The sequence below is a fragment of the Pipistrellus hanaki genome (assembly GCF_964339955.1).
Source record: "Pipistrellus hanaki genome assembly, chromosome: X".
NCBI lineage: Eukaryota > Metazoa > Chordata > Mammalia > Chiroptera > Vespertilionidae > Pipistrellus > Pipistrellus hanaki.
Window position 1 is genome coordinate 75,968,838 of NC_140524.1, and position 19,869 is coordinate 75,988,706.

A 19,869-nucleotide genomic window follows, 5' to 3' on the forward strand; every position below is an offset into this window, starting at 1 on the left:
TAGAAAACATCAAATCCAACCAAACTCTCTTCATGACCCAGAAAGATACAAACAGAATTAGTGACAGAAGCAGGATGCCTGACTCACAGTCCAGAGCTATTTTCATTACACCACACTATTAAGTTTCAGATTCTATAAGACCTGACACTAAACAATGACATAAGACTACTCATATATTGGTACAAATCATGGCATTTGAACAAACTGTTATGTAAAGGTCTACACAATAAGCCAAGGGTTGTTGTACTCCTTTATTCTTTCTTTGGTTATAATATGGGGACACTATTTATTGACTATTAGAAATTGCAGATGTCTTTAAAATTTTTTTTATCCTAACCTGAGGATATGTTTTTATTGATTTTAGAGAGAGAGAGAGAGGAAGAAAGAGGGAAAGAGAAACATCATACAGTTGCCTCCTGTACGTGCCCCATATGGGGATTGAACCCACGACTCTGGTGCGTGGCATAATGCTCCAACCATTTGAGCCACACAGGCAAGGGCATAGCTTTCTTTTTAATTTTATTGTTTCTAATCTGTTGAGTCCTTATAATTTATGCCAAATTATTAATGTTAAAGCACATTTGTGATCCTATCACTTTCCTTTCAAAGGACTCCAGTGACCTATTAAGTTGAACTCAAAGCATCAGTCAAGACTACAATAATATGTTATCATAACCTTACAGAGTGACTTTCTATGGTTTATGATTTATTAAAATAGTTTTTAGCAGCCTGGATGTAAAAGAGAAAAAATGCAAATGCTTAGATTGATGTAATATTAGAGGGGTCCTAGAACGAATGTTATGGAAGGAAAATGGGGTAAAGGAAGTTAAGAATGCTGCCTAAAGAATGGTTAAAAGTAAAACCATGAAGAAGTTTAGGAGATTTGGGGAAGATGGATGGACCAGGAGACTAGAAGATTCATTGAGGTTTAGTAACTGGTGTAGTAGCAATAAGGAATGAAACAACTGAAAATCTTGGAGATTATAGTCAGAGAATGTACACTGGAGTTTAAGATTTCAGTTGTGTGCTAATAAATAAGGCCCTGAGTATGGTCATGGAATGAGTAACCAAGGTGGAATGTGAATGAATGTTTTTTCACAAGAGGTTATCAAGAAAATTTGAATTCAATTTGCTGGGTTGGTTGTTTACAAGATAGATGAAGTTACCAGGATTTAGGGTAAGAAAGGAATATTGCAAGCCAAATACACAAAATATTCAGTGAATTGTAGAAAAAGAAGTCTGAAGTCAATAGATTATGACATTAATAAGGAGGATTAGAGGGTAGCATAGATGAATGGCTTGTGCACTGTGTGGGGATGCTGGAGTCTCAGGCATTTTTTTTTAAAGGACCTGCATATGGACTTCTTTGGACTCATTCTTTCTGAGTTTCAGCTGCTGCCCCAGCAGCTTGAAAGGAACTGGAGACATACAGGGAAGAACTGAATTGTCTAGCTTGGATGGGGAAAGCTTTCTGCCAGATTAAAGTGCTGGCAGAGGCCATTGTTCCTTTTCTGAGACCCGCACCACCACCACCACTACTACAGAGTCAGGAGGCAGGTGCCATATCTGAGTCTCCACACTGTTTGCCCTACCTTGGTGATTCCCTGGAATCTAACCCCACAACTTGAAGACCTACCCAAGCCATTTCCAGTAGCTTTTCCATAAAAATGACCTCTCTTGCCTCATGCTTTGGACTTTTCTATCAAGCAAGCAACATCTGGTCACTGCATTTGTATACCTCTTGCTAAGTGGCCCCAGGCCTGGTACTATTGGCAGTTGACCTTGATTCATAGGTTGGCCTCTACTGGGCAACTTTAGGCCCAACACAAGTAGCAGAAATCTGTAGATTGCTCTGTAACTCATGCCAGGTGACCCCAGGCAGGGCACAAATATTGGCTGTACCTACACTTTCTGTGAGGCCCAAGAGCCAGTGTACTCAGTGGACAGCTTCAGACCATGCCAGATTGCAACTCTACCATCTCTATGAGCAACACAGTCAAGGAGTGATCTTGGTGAGCACCAAAGCCCCACTGAAGGAAGTTCTGTTACACAGGGTTGACTTCTGAACAGCAGCTCCTTCACTGTAGTCACAGCTGGTCCTAGCAACTAATTGACCTATGAGTCAATCCCCCTCAGTGATCCTTCAGCAATCAGGGATCAACTATATCAGGACAATATACACAGCCCACATAGGGGTACACCTGGAGCACTCAGTTCATGTGACTGGAAAGGCTGTATCACTGGACCCTACAGGACACCTACTATATTAGGCTACTCTATCAAGTCTGGGAGACACAGCAACTCTACCAAATACATACAAATATACACAGGGAAGCAAAGAAAGAGGTAACAGATGAATGAAAAGAGAAATCTAATACTATGCTGCCATAAAAAAAGAAGGAATTCTCATCATTTGCAGCAACCTGGATGGAATTGGAGAACATCATGCTGAGTGAAATAAGCCAATCAATGAAAGAGAAACACCACATGACCTCACTCATTTATGGATAATAAAGAACATTATAAACTGATGAACCAAAAGATAGATATAGAGACAGTAAAGCAACAAGCAGACTGTCAAATTACAGTGGGGAGGGTAGGGAGATCTGCGGGAGATAATAGATCAACCGAAGGACTTGTATACATGCATATAAGTACAACCAATGGACATAAAACTCTGAGGAGGGAGGGTATCTATGGGAGGGAAGGAGGGGGGCAAAAAAATCAATAAAATATATTTAAAAAAATAATAATAAAAAAAAAAGAAAAGAGAAATCTCCAGAAAAAACTAAATGAAACAGAGGCAAGCAAACTACTAGATACAGAGTACAAAACAATAGTTATGAGGATGCTCAAGAAACTTAGTGTAAACTTCAACAGCATGAAAAAAGGACCTAGAAATCATAAAAAAGAAACATTCAGAAATAGAGGATACATTAACTGAAATGAAGAATACATTAGGGGAAATTAACCATAGAATAAATGAAGCAGAGAATCAAAGTGATTTGGAATATAAAGAAACAGAAAACACCCAATCAGAACAGCAAAACAACAACAACAACAACAAAACAGTGTAAGGAGCCTCTGGGACAACTTCAAGCATACCAGCATATCATGGGGGTGCCAGAAGAAGAGAGAGAATAAGAAATTAAAACCTATCTGAAAAAATAATGACAAAAAACTTCCTTAACTTGGTGAAGGAAATAGACATACAAGTCCAGGAAGTGCAGAGTCCCAAACAAGATAAACCCAAAAAGGCCCACATCAAGAAACATCATAATTAAAGTGCCAAAAGTTAAAGACAAAGAGAGAATCTTTTTTATTTTATTCATTTATTTATTTTTGTTTTATTGATTTTTTTACAGAGAGGAAGAGCGGGATAGAGAGTTAGAAACATTGATGAGAGAGAATCATCGATCAGCCGCCTCCTGTACATCCCCCCCTGGGTATGTGCCTGCAATCATGGTACATGCCCTTGACTGGAATCAAACCTGGGACCCTTCAGTCCGCAGGCCGACGCTCTATCCACTGAGCCAAACCAGTTTTGGCCAAAGAGAGAATCTTAAAAGTGCAAGAGAAAAGCAGTTAGTTACCTGCAAGGGAGCAGCCATATGACTGTCAGTTGATTTCTCAACAGAAACTGCAGACCAGAAGGGATTAACAGGAAATATTCAAAGTGATGAAAAGCAAGGACCTACAACCAAGATCACTCTATCCAGAAAAGCTATCATTTAGAATCAAGAACATATAAAGAGCTTCCCAGATAAGAAAAAACTAAAGGAGTACATTATCACCAAATTGGTATAACATGAAATGGTAAAGCGTCTTTTTTAAGAAGAAGAAGAAAAAAAGAAAATAAAAAATATGAACAATAAAATAGCAATAAGTACATATCTATAAAAAAATGAATCTAAAAACAAAATAGATGAACAAGCAGAACAGAAACAGACTCATAGATACAGAAAACATTTTGATCGTTGCTAGATAGGAGGAGGTTTGGGGGACATAGGTGAAAAAGGTGAAGGAATTATGAAGTACAAATTGGTTGATACAGAATAGTTATGGAGATGTAAAGTACAGCATAGGGAATATAGTCTATAATCCTATCTAATAAAGAGAGAATATGCTAAGTGATCCTCACACCTTTGCAAAGATGATGGTGTCCACAGCCAACAAGGAGGGAATATCTAATTGACTTTCCCGCCCTCAAATATGGTGGCAGCCACAGCCAATAATGAGGGGATATGCTAATTGACTGCCCAGTCCTCAAATATGGCAGTACCCACAGTCACAAGATGGTGGCACCCAGTTCCCTCAGCCCCACTGGGGTGGCAGGAATGCCTGCCTCTGGAGTCCCCCAGTTCCCTCAGCCCCCCCCCTCCCCAGGCACCTGGGGATGGCCCAAGGTGCAGGCAAGCCTTGGATGGTGGCTGCCCAATCAATGCCCAAGGCGCATGCAAGCCTCAGATATCAGCCCTCCAGCTGCCCAGGGCCACCTGAGGCTCAGGTAACCAGGGCCGGCTGAGGCTTGCACTGCTGGCAGTGGCAGCAGCAGAGGTGTGATGGGGAACCACCTTCCCCTGATTACCAGGTCACCTCCTGCCCCTGAGGGCTCCTGGACTGTGAGAGGGGGAAGGCCAGGCTAAGGGACCCCCCCACTCCAGTGCATGAACTGGGCCTCTAGTATTATAATAACTAAGTATGGTGTCAGATGGGTGTGAGGTTTATCAGGATGACCACTTAGTAAGTTTATAATCCTACCTAATAAAAGAGTAATATGCAAATTAACTATTACTCTGCTACACCACAAGCCACGCCCACCAGCCAATCAGAGCGAGTATGCAAATTAACCCCAACCAAGATGGCTGCCACCACAGAGAGGAGGGAGGCTTGGGTTTCCCCTGCAATGGAGGAAGCCAAGCTTTCCACACACCCTGGCTGGCCCAGGCCTCCACTCAAGGATACAAAGTTTCAATTATAGAAAATAAATCCCAAGAAAAATGGTGGCACCATGGAGCTGGAGACAGCAGGCTAGGGTTTCCCCTGGCAATGGAGAAAGCCAAGATTTCCACTTGCCCTAGCCTAGGCCTCCACTCCAGGCTACAAAGTTTCAATTATAGAAGGTGAATAAACCCCAACAGAAATAGCTGCAGCCACAGAGTGAGCAGAAGGCTTGGCTCTGCTCTAGGCTACAAAGTTTCAATTGTAGAAGGTAAATAAAATCCCAGATACCAGGGCCTCTGCTTGGGTCACTGGGGGGCATGGCAAGCTTGCAACCCACCACATGCCCCTTGCCCAGGCTGCCCCATGCCCCAAGGGAACCCCCACCCTGATCTGGGACACACTTCAGGGCAAACCAGCTGGCCCCCATCCATGCACCAGGCCTCTATCCAATCTAATACTCCAACACACAAGATCAAGATAGCTGCCCCCATTTGGTCAAAGATCCTACCCCTATCTGGATGCAAGATGGCCACCACAAGATGGCCAACAGGGGAGGGCAGTTGGGGGAGACCAGGCCTGCAAGGGAGGGGAGTTGGGGGCAATCAAGCCTGTAGGGGAGGGCAATTAGGGGTGACCAGGCCTGCAGGGGAGGGAAGTTGGGGGCAAATAGGCTGGCAGGGGGGCAGGTAGACATAAATCAGGGTGGCAGGTGAGTGGTTAGGGCGTGATCAGATTGGCAGGTAGAAGTGGTTAGGGGCAATCAGGAAAGCAGGCAAGTAAGCAGTTGGGAGCCAGCAGTCCTGGATTGTGAGAGAGATCCCAGATTGGAGAGGGTACAGGCTGGGCTGAGGGACACCCCCCTCCCGTGCACGAATTTCATACTTAAATGATTAAATAACAAATTATATAAAGTGGCACCAGGGAGCCAGTAGATATACAATGGATGCTCTAGGTCTCACAGTACATGGGATATAGAAAAATAAGCAGCTTACTTTTTTTGGCTGTGTTAAACATTTTTTTTTCCAGTTACACTTGACATTTTATATTACATTAGTTTTAAGTGCACAGCATAGTGCTTAGACATTTATATAACTTATGAAGTGATCTTCCCAAAAATCTAGAACCCCCATTGACACCATATATATTTATTATATTATAGTATTATATTCTATATTTCCTTTGCTGCACTTTATGTTCCTGTGACTACTTTAAAAACATTTTATTGATTTTTTACAGAGAGGAAGGGAGAGGGATAGAGAGTTAGAAACATCGATAAGAGAGAACATCAATCAACTGCCTCCTGCACACCCACTACTGGGGATGTGCCCGCAACCAAGGTACATGCCCTTGACCGGAATCGAACCTGGGAACTTTCAGTCTGCAGGTTGTCACTCTATCCACTGAGCCAAACCTGTTAGGGCATCCTGTAACTGCTTTAAAAAAATATGTTTTTATTTATTTTTTTTTAGAGAGAGAGGAAGGGAGAGGGAGAAAAAGGAATAAACATTGATGTGAGAGAGAAACATCAAGCAGTTGCCTCCCATATTCACTTGGATCAGGGATTGAATCTCCAACCTGGGCATTTGCCCTGACTAGAAACCAAACTACTCTACTCTCAGTGCATGGGATCATGCTCAACCAACTGAGTCACACTGGCCAGGGCTGTGAATTTTGTAATTGCCAATTTATACTTCTTAATCTCTCACCTTTGTTACCAACCCCAAAATCCCTCCCACCTGGAAACCATCAGTTTGTTATAAATGGGTTACTTTTGATGGTGAGGACAAAGTTTCTCTTGGGGTAAGGAGAATTATTTGAAGAGATTTAGGATGTAGGAGCACTTATAATGGAGAGAGTGTTCCAGAGGGCAAAGTGGTAAAAGGGTTATTAGAAATGTTAGATGTGGAATGAAGAATCGGAAGGAAGTACAGGTTAGAACCTTAGAAAGCAGTGGACCACAGAAGTCGTTGGTTCAACTACAGGATTCAGTTTTCTGTTTTTAGTTACTTCATGTTTCTACTTCTTTTTACTTTTTGTTAGACTCATTTCTTTGTCTAATCTCTACTAATTTTTGAGGACAGAAACTGGGTATAATTAATATGAACACTTTCTGTAGAATCTATCAAGGAGCATTATAGTTGGTGCCCAATGAATATGTTAAATCAGACTAACTCATTTCAAAATTGCTTTAGTGAGGCACATTAGATTTATTGTTCTTTATATTAATTTCTTATTTTTGTGTAACTCTTAAAAATATATTTTTATTGATTTCAGAGAGAAAGGAGGTGGGGAGAGATAGAAACATCAATAATGATGAGATGCCACCTCCTGCACGCCCGCCACTGGATATCGAACCCCCAACCTGGCATATGCCCTCACAGGGAACCAAACCATGACCTCCTGCTTCATAGGTCACACTCAAACACTGAGCCATGCCAGTTTGGCCCTTTGGTGTAATACATACATATATATATACATACATATATATATATATATATATGTATTTATTTATATATGTATATATTTATTTATTGATTGATTGATTTTGTACAGAGAGGAAGGGAGAGAGATAGAGAGTTAGAAACATCGATGAGAGTCATCGATCAGCTGCCTCTTGCACACCCCCTATTGGGGATGTGCCCGCAACCAAGGTACATGCCCTTGACCGGAATCGAACCCGGGACCTTTCAGTCCCCAAGCTGACGCTCTCTCCATTGAGCCAAACCGGTTTCAGCCCTTTGGCGTAACTTTTAAAACAATAATGGTTTTTCCCCCGGGAACATATTACCAAAGCAAACAAGTACAATGTTGTATGAGAGCTAAATTTAAGCTGCTTGTTCCTTATCCAACTAAAGTGACATGCAAGTCTGACAGCAGAATTATGATTTGCTGTGGGTCAGATAAAAGTGGGTTCAGTAAGTTCAACTATATTGCAAGTTCCTTAAGTGGTTATATCTTCATGTTTTGTTTTTCCTATTTTACTTCCCCTTAAACTTCTCCATATTTCTTCTAGAGTGGTTAGCATAGTGCTTTAACTCGCAGAAACATAATGGATGGCTAGTGAAATTCTATGCTATTTTCTTTTAAGAAAATATTATTGAACCATGTCAGTAAAATATGTTCCTTCTTATTCCAAGAATAGGTGTCAGTTTGATCCAGAAGTAGTCTTTGTGATACTGTTCCAATGAATTTTTACATGTGAAACACTGAATCCTGAAGATGATAGTAGAATGGTCATGACTTGCTCAAGGGCACATAGCTAGTAATAGGGCAGGAACTAGAATCCAGGCATTACAGTCATCAGCATGCTGCTCCAATAAAAGCTCTTCCTTTTTATTTTCCTTTATCAATGACAGACTTCCTAGATAGTCGGTTGAGGTTGCCAGAGTGCAACCAAAATCTGTGACATGCAAATGTATGGTGTTAGATTTTGCTTCTCTTTCCCTTTAAGAATTTATCAATTTCCATGGCATAAAATGATTGCTTTCATGTGGATAACTCAAAATCTCCCACCCTGGCCAGTGTGGCTCAGTTGGTTGAGTGTTGTCCTGTACATCAAAAGATATCTGGTGTGATTCCTGGTCAGGGCACATGCCTGGGTTGTGGTCTCCATCCCCAATAAGGGCCATGCAGGAGGCACCCACATGCCTGGGTTGTGATCTTGATCTTCAGTAGGGTGCGTGCAGGAGACACCCACCTGATGTTTCACTCTCACAGCGATATCTCTCTCTTTCTCTCTCTCTCTCTCTCTCTCTCTCTCTCTCTCTCTCTCTCTCTGTCTCTCTCAAAATGAATAAAAAATATTTTTTAAAAATCTGTCTCAGCTACTAAATAATTGCTTTAACATTAGTCTCTCATTTTCAACTGCCTATTAGATTACTTTTCATGTATCACATGCCTTGTTCTCCTTTTCAAACGTTTATAGACAAATATATGTTTTTCCCTCCAAAATCAACTTCTCCCACTGATTTTTCTTTTCTTCTTCTTTTTTTTAATGGACATGAATAGTCTTCAAGTCACTCAGGCACAGAACATATTTGATGCCACTCCAACCTGATATCATCTCTCACATGCAAATTCCAAGTTCTGTTCACTCTTTTATTGTAGTATCAACTGATTCTTGCTCTTCCACCAAATCAGTTCAGGATTCTTATTATATGATCCCCTAGCTAGGTGAAGATACTTGAGCTAGGCATCTTTTTTTACCCTTACATGTGAGGTCAAAGAGGTGAACTTGGGAATTTTCTACTTATAATTCAAGATTCAAGTTGAAGTTATCATTCTCTACAAATGCTCCATTGTTCATGGTTCTATTATCTTTTTACAGTGCTTACAAATTACTCGTTTTGCTTACAAATCTGCCATACCCATTTAGATGGTGAGCTCATTAATGATAGTGAGTCTGCTTTATTAATTTTTGCTCTCTTCCTCTCCTAATTGAGCAATTTTGGAAAAGTATCTCCCTGGTATTTAGGTGCTTTTGAGTAATAGAGTATTTAACTCCCCATGGTGGGGTCTACGAGGTGTAAAGAGAAGTATGTTTTTGTGTGTGGAAATGCAGGTGCTATTGTGCAAGAATCTAGATAATGGTTTAAAGTGGAAGCAAAATGTGGAACATCTAAGAGGGTAGAGTCTATTAAAAAAAAAACAACCTGTAAAATCTAAAAGAGTATAGGGAACCATGTCTTGTGAATGGACACTTTATAAATCACTGGAGAAGAAAGGAATGGGGGTTGGCAGATGAATCCACACATTTAGAAAAAAATAGAAGGCTAAGAGCTTAAAACAAAGACAGGTAAAATTGTTCTAGTGGGGTTAAAAGAGAGTTCAAAAGTGGCCTAAGCCAGAGATTGATAAGAATCTGAAGACCGTGACAGTAAGTTCTGGGTAAAACTAATGATGGGTGTTTTTAATTCAGTCATCAGGAAAGACTGACAGATTAAATCAGTATTCAGATGTATTTTTATGACTCTATTAAATTAAATGACTCCCCAAGACTTCCTTTACTTTTCTAGTAAATGTTAGCATGCATGTATTGGAGGATCGCCAACAGGAGGGGAGTGATGAAGACAGGGCCAAAGCAGAAGAGGAAGTGGGGGAGGTTGCAACTCAAGGCTCAACTTTCGAAGGCAGACACTTCTTCCACTTTTGCTGAGCAGTGGCAAGATGCAGAAACTTGGTTATCATGAGAGTGCAGCTCAGGGGGCCCTACTTTTATTTGGTCACCTCCCCAGTGCCTCCTTTTCTTATTCTTTATATATCCTATTATTGTCAAATGAAAAGGTTAGTTGTGCTGTTCAACCCAAAAGGCTGAGCTCAGGAAGGTGAGGGACAATACCCCCCCCCCCCAGATTTATTGAGGTATAATTGATGAATAAAATTGTAAGATATTTAAAGTGTACAATGTAATGATTTGACAGATATCTACATTATGAAGGGGTTATATCCAAGTGCACTGGGACAATGTTTTATTAATTTTTTGATAAGCAGGTATTTGTTGGATGCATGAATGGAGACTCACCAAAGAAGAGTATTTTGCAAACAAAAGCACTCTAAAAATGCAAATTGCTATGTTTCTCATACTGGGCTGAGCTCAGGTTCCACTTCCTGACACCAACTTTTTCACCCCACTCTACATTTGTATCTCTATTTTTGAACTTGTATTGTGTTTATAGTTTGCACCAATAACATGGAAGTCAGCATTCTAATACCTTGTATTATATCTTTCAACGTGTAGGAATCTTGTCTTCCTAAGTAGATTGTGAACTATGACAAAAAGAAAAAGTCCAGCTTTTTTTTCTCTTTAGCTCTGTGAATCCAAAGCCTAGCCTATTATAATGTTTCACACATAGAAAAATGTGCCATAAATGTTAATTGAGTGATTGTTGATTGAATGATTGCAGCAAAGCTATACATCTTCTATGGGGTTTTAATCTATAATCAACCAGGCTGGTACTAATGAACCCAGTGGCTTTTCACCATGTAATAAAAGATTGAAGGAGCCCTTATCGGTTTGGTTCAGTGGATAGAGCATCGGCTTGCTGACTAAAGGGTCCTGGGTTCGGTTCTGGTCAAGGGCATGTACCTTGGTTGCGGGCACATCCCCGCTGGGGAGTGTGCAGGAGGCACCTGATCGATGTTTCTCTCTCATCAATGTTTTTAACTCTCTATCCCTCTCCCTTCCTCTCTGTAAAAAAATCAATAAAATATATTTTAAAAATTTGAGGGAAAAGGAATAGAAAGACCCTCACTGTAGCCTTATTATCATAATAAGTAGTTTTTTCGCTTGGCTTTTTCAAGGATATGCTTAGCAGCACCCTCATTGGTACTAAAAACTACAGGGGAGTTGATAGTGCACTGTTAACAGTTCTGAGATGCTTCCTCTCAAGTAGCTTATTCCTCCTTAAGGGGAGAACATCACACTCATCAAATTGGTCTATTCTGTTGTCAGTTGGATTCAAAACACAGGACGATGCCAAGTCCAAAAAGGACTTGGACTATGGCATTCAGAGCTAATAACACAGTGTGCCCAATATATAGTGCTGTGACAGAAGTATTTATTGTTTATCATCAGAATAAAGTGATGCATAAGAAGAAACTTGGAGGGAAATGCAAATCACAAAATAGCAATAGGTACCTTGAGGAGTGTATGAGTGTGGGTGAGAATGCACAGTGGACTATCCTTAGTCCGAGTGATATAAATATGTTATAGATATATAACTTATATAGGTCTGTAATTGTAGTAAAGCACTAACTAGAGGGCCTACTTTCTTCCATGGATACCTGAATAAGTCTCTAGTTAATTACTAGAAACCTGGAATCCTTGTAAGTTCTGAGGCTATTGTTCGTAGCTGACTCTGAGGCCTGTCCCTAAGTTCTTGGTATTTAGATGCCTGGATCTTGGAAGCAAAATAGTTATTCTCTAGGAGATTGCTTTTATTGAAGGGTTTTGTCTTAAACAAGAATTAAAATTTAGGTTAAACATAAAGGGCAACAAATTTTGAATAAAAAGAAGCTTTTGATATCTTATGAGGCCTGAACTTCATAAGAATTTCAAAATAAATACCTAAGATGTGTCAAAGATGTTTGAGTACTGTTACTGTTAAATTTATCCCATGTATAATGTTGAATCCATGCCAATAAAAAGACAACACTATGTAAAAATAGAAGCTGTTAATATGAAATAGATGAAAAAATCTTAACAAGTTCTTTATGTTAGACATCTCAAAATGTGATTTTAAACTGGATTTTTTCCTTTTATAGGGAAAAGTGGTTGATGGAAAATTAAAAAAAGTCTGAATAGGCCAAGTTTAGACCTCAGCATCTTTTTCCTTTTCTATCAACCACATTTCAGTAGGCGCTCAAAAGTCTGGGAAATATTGATTCAATAAACACTCTAAATAAATAAGATAATTACATTTTATTCATCCAAAGGAAATCTAACTCTGTTTAAGTGTTCAGGGGTCTATGTTTATTTTTGTTTTGTCTCTTTCCCCCTATTTTCTAGCAGGGTCCCTCCTTAATTTTTTCCAAATATTTATTGATTTTTCTTTCTTTTATCTCATATGAACGTCCCTCTAAATGCGGAAGCAAAACTGGTGGAGCACAAAGAATGGAGAGGTCATGATATGTTGAGATGAAATGAGGAAGCAGGGTGAAGAGTTTTGTGGTGCATGACTTATGTTTAGTGGTCTTCTCTACCTACCTATAAAGAGTTCTCAATTGAAGGCAAAAACAATTGATGTTTTAGCACCAGTATTGTAACATAAATTAATGGATTAAGATTTCTGGATTTATAATCTGGTTAAATGACTTCCTTTGTTTTCTTTTCTGTAAGAATAATGATGTACCACTCTCTGCTATGAGTCCAGCAAAAATCAACAATCAATCCAAATCAACCAATGTTGATTCTGATTCATGAATCACTTTTGTAGGGTTGATTAGCATGAATCTGTCTCCTAGAAGTTTGCTCATCCTTATTGAACTGGAAAATGTTTCTCACTGGCTTTCAAATTACACCCTGTAGGCATCTATGTAGCCTGAAACCCAAATCACATTGGTTTGAGGGATAAAAATGACTTTAGGTCTTTGTATTTTATGGAGAGACACATATACTTTACCTACCTACATATTCTGGGAACCTGATTTGTATTATAACCAAATTGGTGGTTGGACAAGTGGCTTTAGGGCAGAGCAGTGAAATATTGTGTTACATCCAGAACTTTATGTAAAAATTGTTTTGAACCTTAGGATTTAATCCTGAGAACAATGGACATAATGGAAGTAATAGCTAATGAATAAATACGGATAGTGTTTTCACAGAAATACTTCTTAAATACTTCTCTTGAATATTCTATTCCTCTCTCTCGAAAATCAATAAAACATTAAAAAATAAATAATAAGTAAATAAAATTCAGGTATTGTAAAGTTAATGGTTACAGAGGGCTGTCCAAGGAGTTGGATGGGATTGCTGATACCTAGAGTGAGGCTCCTGGTGTAGAGCTATGGTGTTGTAAGCAGCAAGTAACTGGCCTTACTCCTATCATATTCGTTGTGTATTTTATTAACTTGGAATGGACTTTAAACAAAACCCTTTTGCAAGGCGGTTTATATTTTCAAGTTGCTTTCATATTTATATTTATTATTTTAATGATCTAAAAATATTCCTATAAGCTCATTACTATATTTGTTACATGAGGAAACCAAGAAAAACTGATGTTAGTAATTTGCTAAAGAACACATAGCTGATTACAAGACAAAAGTAGAATGAACTCCCAGCTATCCAGGCTGTTTCCTTTCCACTGAAACCTGAGCAGCAAGGTAGTTTAGAGCAGCCGCTTTTAAATTGCAGAATTTATGACAGACTCCAAATTGGAAGATTGCTTAAAGCAAAAATTCTCCATGTTTGCTTATGTCAGAGTAACTTAATATTTATTGAGTGTTCATGGTGCTTATAAAGCATGATGCTAGTTATTGTTGGGAAGGGGAGATTTAAAAGAATAAATAACTCGATACCTTCTCTCAAGACGCTTGATATTCTTTGAGAAGAAGAATTGTATTTCTGAAACAGAATAGTGAGAAACTAGGAAAATTCCTAAGTAAGCAGATGGAATAGGAAATGGAAACAAGGAAATTAAACAAGCTAAACAATTTGGTTTGCAGCTGGTTTGTAAACAACAAATCATTATCTTCCTCAAAACCAAGGACATTGAAGTCAAATTAAAGCCTCCCCAATTAAAGAAAGCAGGAAAGGAGGGGGCAAGGGGAAAGGAAAAAAGGGCAGCTTTATTTTATTTCCTAAACAGAAAAGCCAGCAGTCTCGGGGCTTGGCAAGATAAAGTTGCCAGGTGCTTCTCATGAATTCTGGGAAGGCCACAGGAAAGTAAAAAGGCACCTTGGGAATTAATCTGTACCAAAATATCTGGCAAAGGAATTTTAAAACCTATAAACAAGAAGGAATAAAATATTAATCCTCTACCAGGTGGGGACTTCCCAAATTAGTTGGGAAGTCAATCTGCACCTTATTGATTTTGATAAATTTGCTTGCTTTGCTTTTTTGATAAACTTGCTTTGTTATAAAGAAATCATTTGCTATCACTTGTTTGAAGTCTTTACTGAAAGACTGACAAGAACCGAGGCGGGGACAGCTCTCCCCCTCAACTCACAGGGGCTGTCAGATAACATCTTTTCTGGTGTTCTGGGGTGCCTATAACATTTCTGTGGTTCTTATTTCTTAAGACCCTCTTCTTCCTCTGGCCTGAAAATGTAGAAACTGCACAAATTTTCAGTCCTTGGTCATCTCTTAGATTTACTCTCTCTAAGTTGAGCCATTTTTATGGCATTGGCTATCAATCATAATCCCCAGATTTACCTCTGGCCTGTACCTCTTAACCATTACTCTCATTCAGGGCCATTATTTCCAACCATCCATCAGACATTGTTCCTTAGGATTTTTGCCATCTCCTCAGACTCAATAGGTCAAAACAGAACTAAGCATGTTCTACACTCCCTATTTCTATCCCCAAATTACCTAATTCTAGGAATAGCAGTAGCATCACAGATCTCACAGGTTCAAAATTTCAAAGATATTGCTGACTTATTTCTTTCATATGCTGCCTGTATCTAATCATTCACCTACTTCCATCTATTATTCCTTTTAAATGTTTCTTGAGTTCTTATAAAGTCAATTTCCACAGCTATCAGCATAGCCTAGAGCTTCATTAAATTTTACTCTCATCCTCATTTTTCCCAAGGTGTAGTCAGAACTATGAAACTGTCAGATTCATATTCTCAAAATGTTTTTCATCACTTATTCAAAGTTTGCTAATAAGATTTCCCATTAAAAAGTGCCTGGAATTGAATGTCTAATGATCTTGTCTTAAATTTTTATCCAAATCCATTCCCTATTATTCTTCAACTCAATCCCTTTATGTAGCAGATCAGGCTCCTTGGTGAATCCTGCACGTACAACAGTAAGTTCCTCAAAAGCAGGAACTACCACTTACCTTGCTCTGTGCCACAAACTGTAAATAAGTATTGGTTAATTGAGCTTAACCAATACTTATTTACTGGATTGCAATGCATTTGAGATATTTTTATAAGAACATAAGAAATAAAAAATGGATCAAAGTAGTAGTCCATGCAGAGCTATATATGTTTTTGGAGATTATGATAGTTTTCTTCCATGATATTAAATGCACAAGGTTGAATATGTACCTTAAGGATCAGTGCCATTTCCTTAATCCAGGGATGGGAAAGCTTTCTCTCTGCCAAGGGCCATTTAGATGTTTATATCATCATTCACAGGCCATACAAAATTATTACCTTAAAAATTAGCTGGCTGTATTTGGTTAAACATTTAATTAAGTCACCCCTAATGCCTTGGCAAGGTCAGACTAAATGATTTTGCAGGTCTTATATAGACCATGGGCCAGACGTTTCCCACCCCTGTTTAATTCCTTATTATCACCAATGATGCAGCAAAGGCAAATTTATAATTTCCTGCATCACGGAAAAAAATCTTGATTTTTATTCCAGATAAATAGTTTCTAAACACATAAAAAGTTTGATTAAAGGAAGGAGGGAAAAGGTAATAGAAAATGAAATGGATAGTTCTAGATTAGGAAGACACAGATTGGATTTAACAGGCAAACTTTCTTTAACCTACCATTCTTTTGGGGCTCCCTGGCTCCTAGGCTGATTTATTTCATTTGCATGAGTTGAAGGGCATACAATGCAGTCCCAAGTCCAAGTTTAGTTATATTTTGTTTTTGAATAATCACCTGATAAATATATGGTGTCATGGCCTCTCTCCGGATTTCAAAGAAATCAGACTACTGGAAGGCAGAACAACTGAATTCAAAATTCTAGGATTTTTCTTTTTTCTTTTTTTTAAGCTACTGATGGAACCCACAAACCATTTCTTTACCCTTGAAAACAGCTTCTTTGCTGCTAAGAAGAATGTGCCTGGCCAACGATTTTAATTAAAATGTATGAAGTGTTGGCTCTGTAAACCTGGTTTATGTCAGATATGTCTAAGATATTAAATAAACAATGCAATTTCCTTATAGTTCTGAGAGCTTTCTGTTTTTAGTCTCTATTCATAACTTGCCAATTTCTAGTTATGTGGTATGTTTACAGAATATTTCTTAGCCTCTCTGAGTCTATTTCCTTATTTGCAAAACAGGGATAGCAACACTCCATCTAAATTGCAGAATATTGAGAGGTTCAAGTGGGATAATGAATGTTAAACTACCAGATAATTCTTCACTGGTTTACCTTCAGCAGTCACTATAAATTTTCATTCAATAGTGAAGGAAATGGCTACTACGGATTACAGAAACTCCATAAAGGCTTTAAAATAGGATTTTAAAATATGCCCTACATTTCCAACTTAATTGCACAGGTGCTGGAGGCCGGGGGAATGTAGTCTCTGTATTTTGCCACATTGAGCCCCTACCCAGCAGCAGTATTGAGCAAACTGATTGGATTATCTAATCCATGACCAATAAAATAGGCAGAAATAATTCAATTCACACTGGCAGCCTAATTTAAGGCAGGCAGGGTAGATCCCCAAACTCCCAGAAATTTGCTAAAAGCAACAGAATTCTACTTCATACAGTTCTAGTCCTAACGATGAAACATTGAATATCCTTACCTGCTAAGTTCAAGGTTGACACTTCAGAATCCTTTTGAACTCACTCTCAGAAAACTCCAAGTCTTCAGTAAATCCAATCTCTGTTTCTTGGAGAGCTAAGCCATCACTGGTGACCTCCACAGTGAATCTAAATACTCCAGACGGTCCTGAGAGCGCAGTTCATTCACAGGATGCCTGCTCTTTAGGCAAGCTTCTCTGAAAACCTGGGTTGCTGTTATTTTTAAGAGCAGAGAGGGTAGAGCACATGTCAGCCAATGTATATAGATTCTTCTTCCTCTTTCAGATTAGTTTTCAAACTGTTTTAAATACGTCTAAGTTTTACTTCTCCAGTGTCAAATGGGGGAGGGATAAGAAGAGGGAAGGAAGAAAAATAAAACCTGGAGACTTGCAGATTATTTTGTGTGCACTGGCAAACGAACTTTTATCCTTAGCTCCAGCAACAGACTCTTCAGGAAATCACACAGCTTCTGTGAGATGGGAAGTAGGAAGGAATATATTCTGTCCAGCTTAGTTCTCTTTGACTTTTATGACTTGGGGGTGGTTAGACTATTTTTAGGCGGAGACAGATAATCCTACCGGTATATAGTAATTTCTCTGTGAAACTTGATCTTAGGCAAGATAAATTAATTCTTTCTCTTTCCCTCCCTCCTTTTTTAACACTCATGGCTCTTTCCACATTCTAAAAAGGCTTTTCTTTTCTGGTGCTTCATGTCCTGAAAAATAATTGCCTTAGTTTGAGCTTTGTTTTCTGAAATCGCCATGAAATCCATTGACTCCACTGAATTAAAGTGGATTTGTTTGTTTGTTTGTTTGTTTGTTTGTTTGTTTATTTATTTATTTATTTATTTATTTATTTATTTATTTATTTTGTCACACTGAGAATAGTGTGGGCTTGCTGTTTGGGCTTGCTGTCAGTGGTTCTGTGTTAGGAATTTGGAATCTAGGTTAATGCTCTTGACCTTTGGCTAGGCGCTGGGGCATTGATGGAGCTATGAGATGCTCTGTATGGCTTCTGGAGGATAGGGACGTGACAATATGCTACATGCTGATTTGAGTTTGGTGTAGCATCTTGATGTTGTGAACCAAATGAAGAGACCCTGATGTGAGTGGTTTACATAAATTATATTGAGTTATGTTATACAAGAGGCCCAGTGCAAAACATTTGTGTACTGGGGGTGGGAGTAGGATCCCACAGTCCAGCCTGAGTCCTCTTGCAGTCCAGGACCCCTTGGGAGATGTCCACCTGCTGGCATAGGCTTGCTCCCCACAGTGCCATGAGCCCAACTTCTGGCTGAGCAGCGCTCAGGGGAGCTCACTGAGGTGGAGGGGAGCTATGGAGGGAGGGGGCGGGAAGAGAAACAACTGTTATAATCTGAACAATAAAGATTTATTTAAAAAAAAGAAAGAAAAATAACAATAACAAAAAACAGACAAATAAAAACAAAAAACAAAAACACACACACACAAAACACAAAAAAAGAAGAAACCATACCAGTAAGCAGCAAAACCGCCTACATCTCTCCTCCCAATAACTTCACTGATTCATCTCCTAGGGGAAATGAAACTAGGGAAAATAAACTAGGGATTACATAAAAATAAAAAACTTCTTCACAGTAAAAGAAACCATGAATAGAATGAAAAGAGAGCCCACTACATGTGAGAACATATTTAGTAATGATAGATCTAATAAGAGGCTATTTTCCAAAATATATAAGAAACTCATGCTAATTAACAAAAGGAAGACAAACAATATAAGATGCAAGATGTTAACCATGATAAATTCTAGTTTATCTCTTCCTTATTAATGTTTGCTCCTCAGCACAGCTGGAGATGGGTGTGGGTTAGGAAATTGGATTGGTGTCATTTTGGCAACTGAGGTGAGAAAGTGTCTGTTGGGTTCATATGGTCAGGGAATCTGCTAATAGCTTATAAACCTATGAACTGGGCAGTTTGAACTTGTCTCCACTTCAGCATTTGCTCCAAGAGAGGATCAGTAATAGAGGAATTAGGCAAAGACTTTTACTGAAAACCAGATCTTTCCTTATTTGAAGGTACTATCTATAACTATTTAAAAGTGTGCCAACTCTCAGTTTTTCCAAAGAATATAAAAGAGAATTTCCTGAGAAACTACTCTGTTATAAATTCCTAGTGAAAATTCTTCTATAACTGGAGACCAGTCTATTAAGATTTATTTTAGGTTTCCTAAGAAATCCACAGCTTCTCAAAGCTTTTGCTATTTCAAACTTGCTAACAAGCCTGAAATAACTTTAAGTGTGCATCACAATGGGAGTTCTCTATTAGATATCTATAATTTGAGAACCATTAAGAAGTGACCCAAGGGCTAATTTTTATAGGAGAGGTCATCCACTATGGATGGAAAATATTATTGTTCTTATTAGGAAAAAAATGATAGTAATATTAGCTCTGCTTTTTTCACAATACTGTGAGGTAAATAACAGATAAAATTATTTTATTCCTTTTAAAACATTTTTATTTACAATTATAGTTGACATACATTATTATGTTAGTTTCAGGCTGTCTACCCCAGTGAGTAGACATGGCGTAACTTACAAAATGATCATCCTGATAAATCTTGCACCCATCAGACAGAATATTATTGACTATATTCCCTATGGTGTACTTTACATCCCCATGACTATACTATAACTACTAATTAGTACTTATAAATCTCTTTACCTTTTTCGCCTAGTCCCCCAACCTTTTCCCATCAGGCAACCATCAAAATGTTCTTTGTATCTGAGTCTGTT

At 38.7% G+C, this 19,869-nt stretch overlaps 1 protein-coding gene across 1 annotated transcript in view; it reads right to left on the minus strand.

Moving 5' to 3' along the window:
* CYSLTR1 (cysteinyl leukotriene receptor 1) overlaps nt 1-17,572 on the minus strand; it is a 43,795-nt gene extending 26,223 nt beyond the window's left edge. Inside the window, exon 1 of the mRNA XM_084869721.1 lies at nt 17,102-17,572. The gene's annotated coding sequence lies outside the window, so the exon portion shown is untranslated. The remainder of the gene's footprint in view (nt 1-17,101) is intronic.
* Between the last annotated feature and the right edge of the window lie 2,297 nt (nt 17,573-19,869).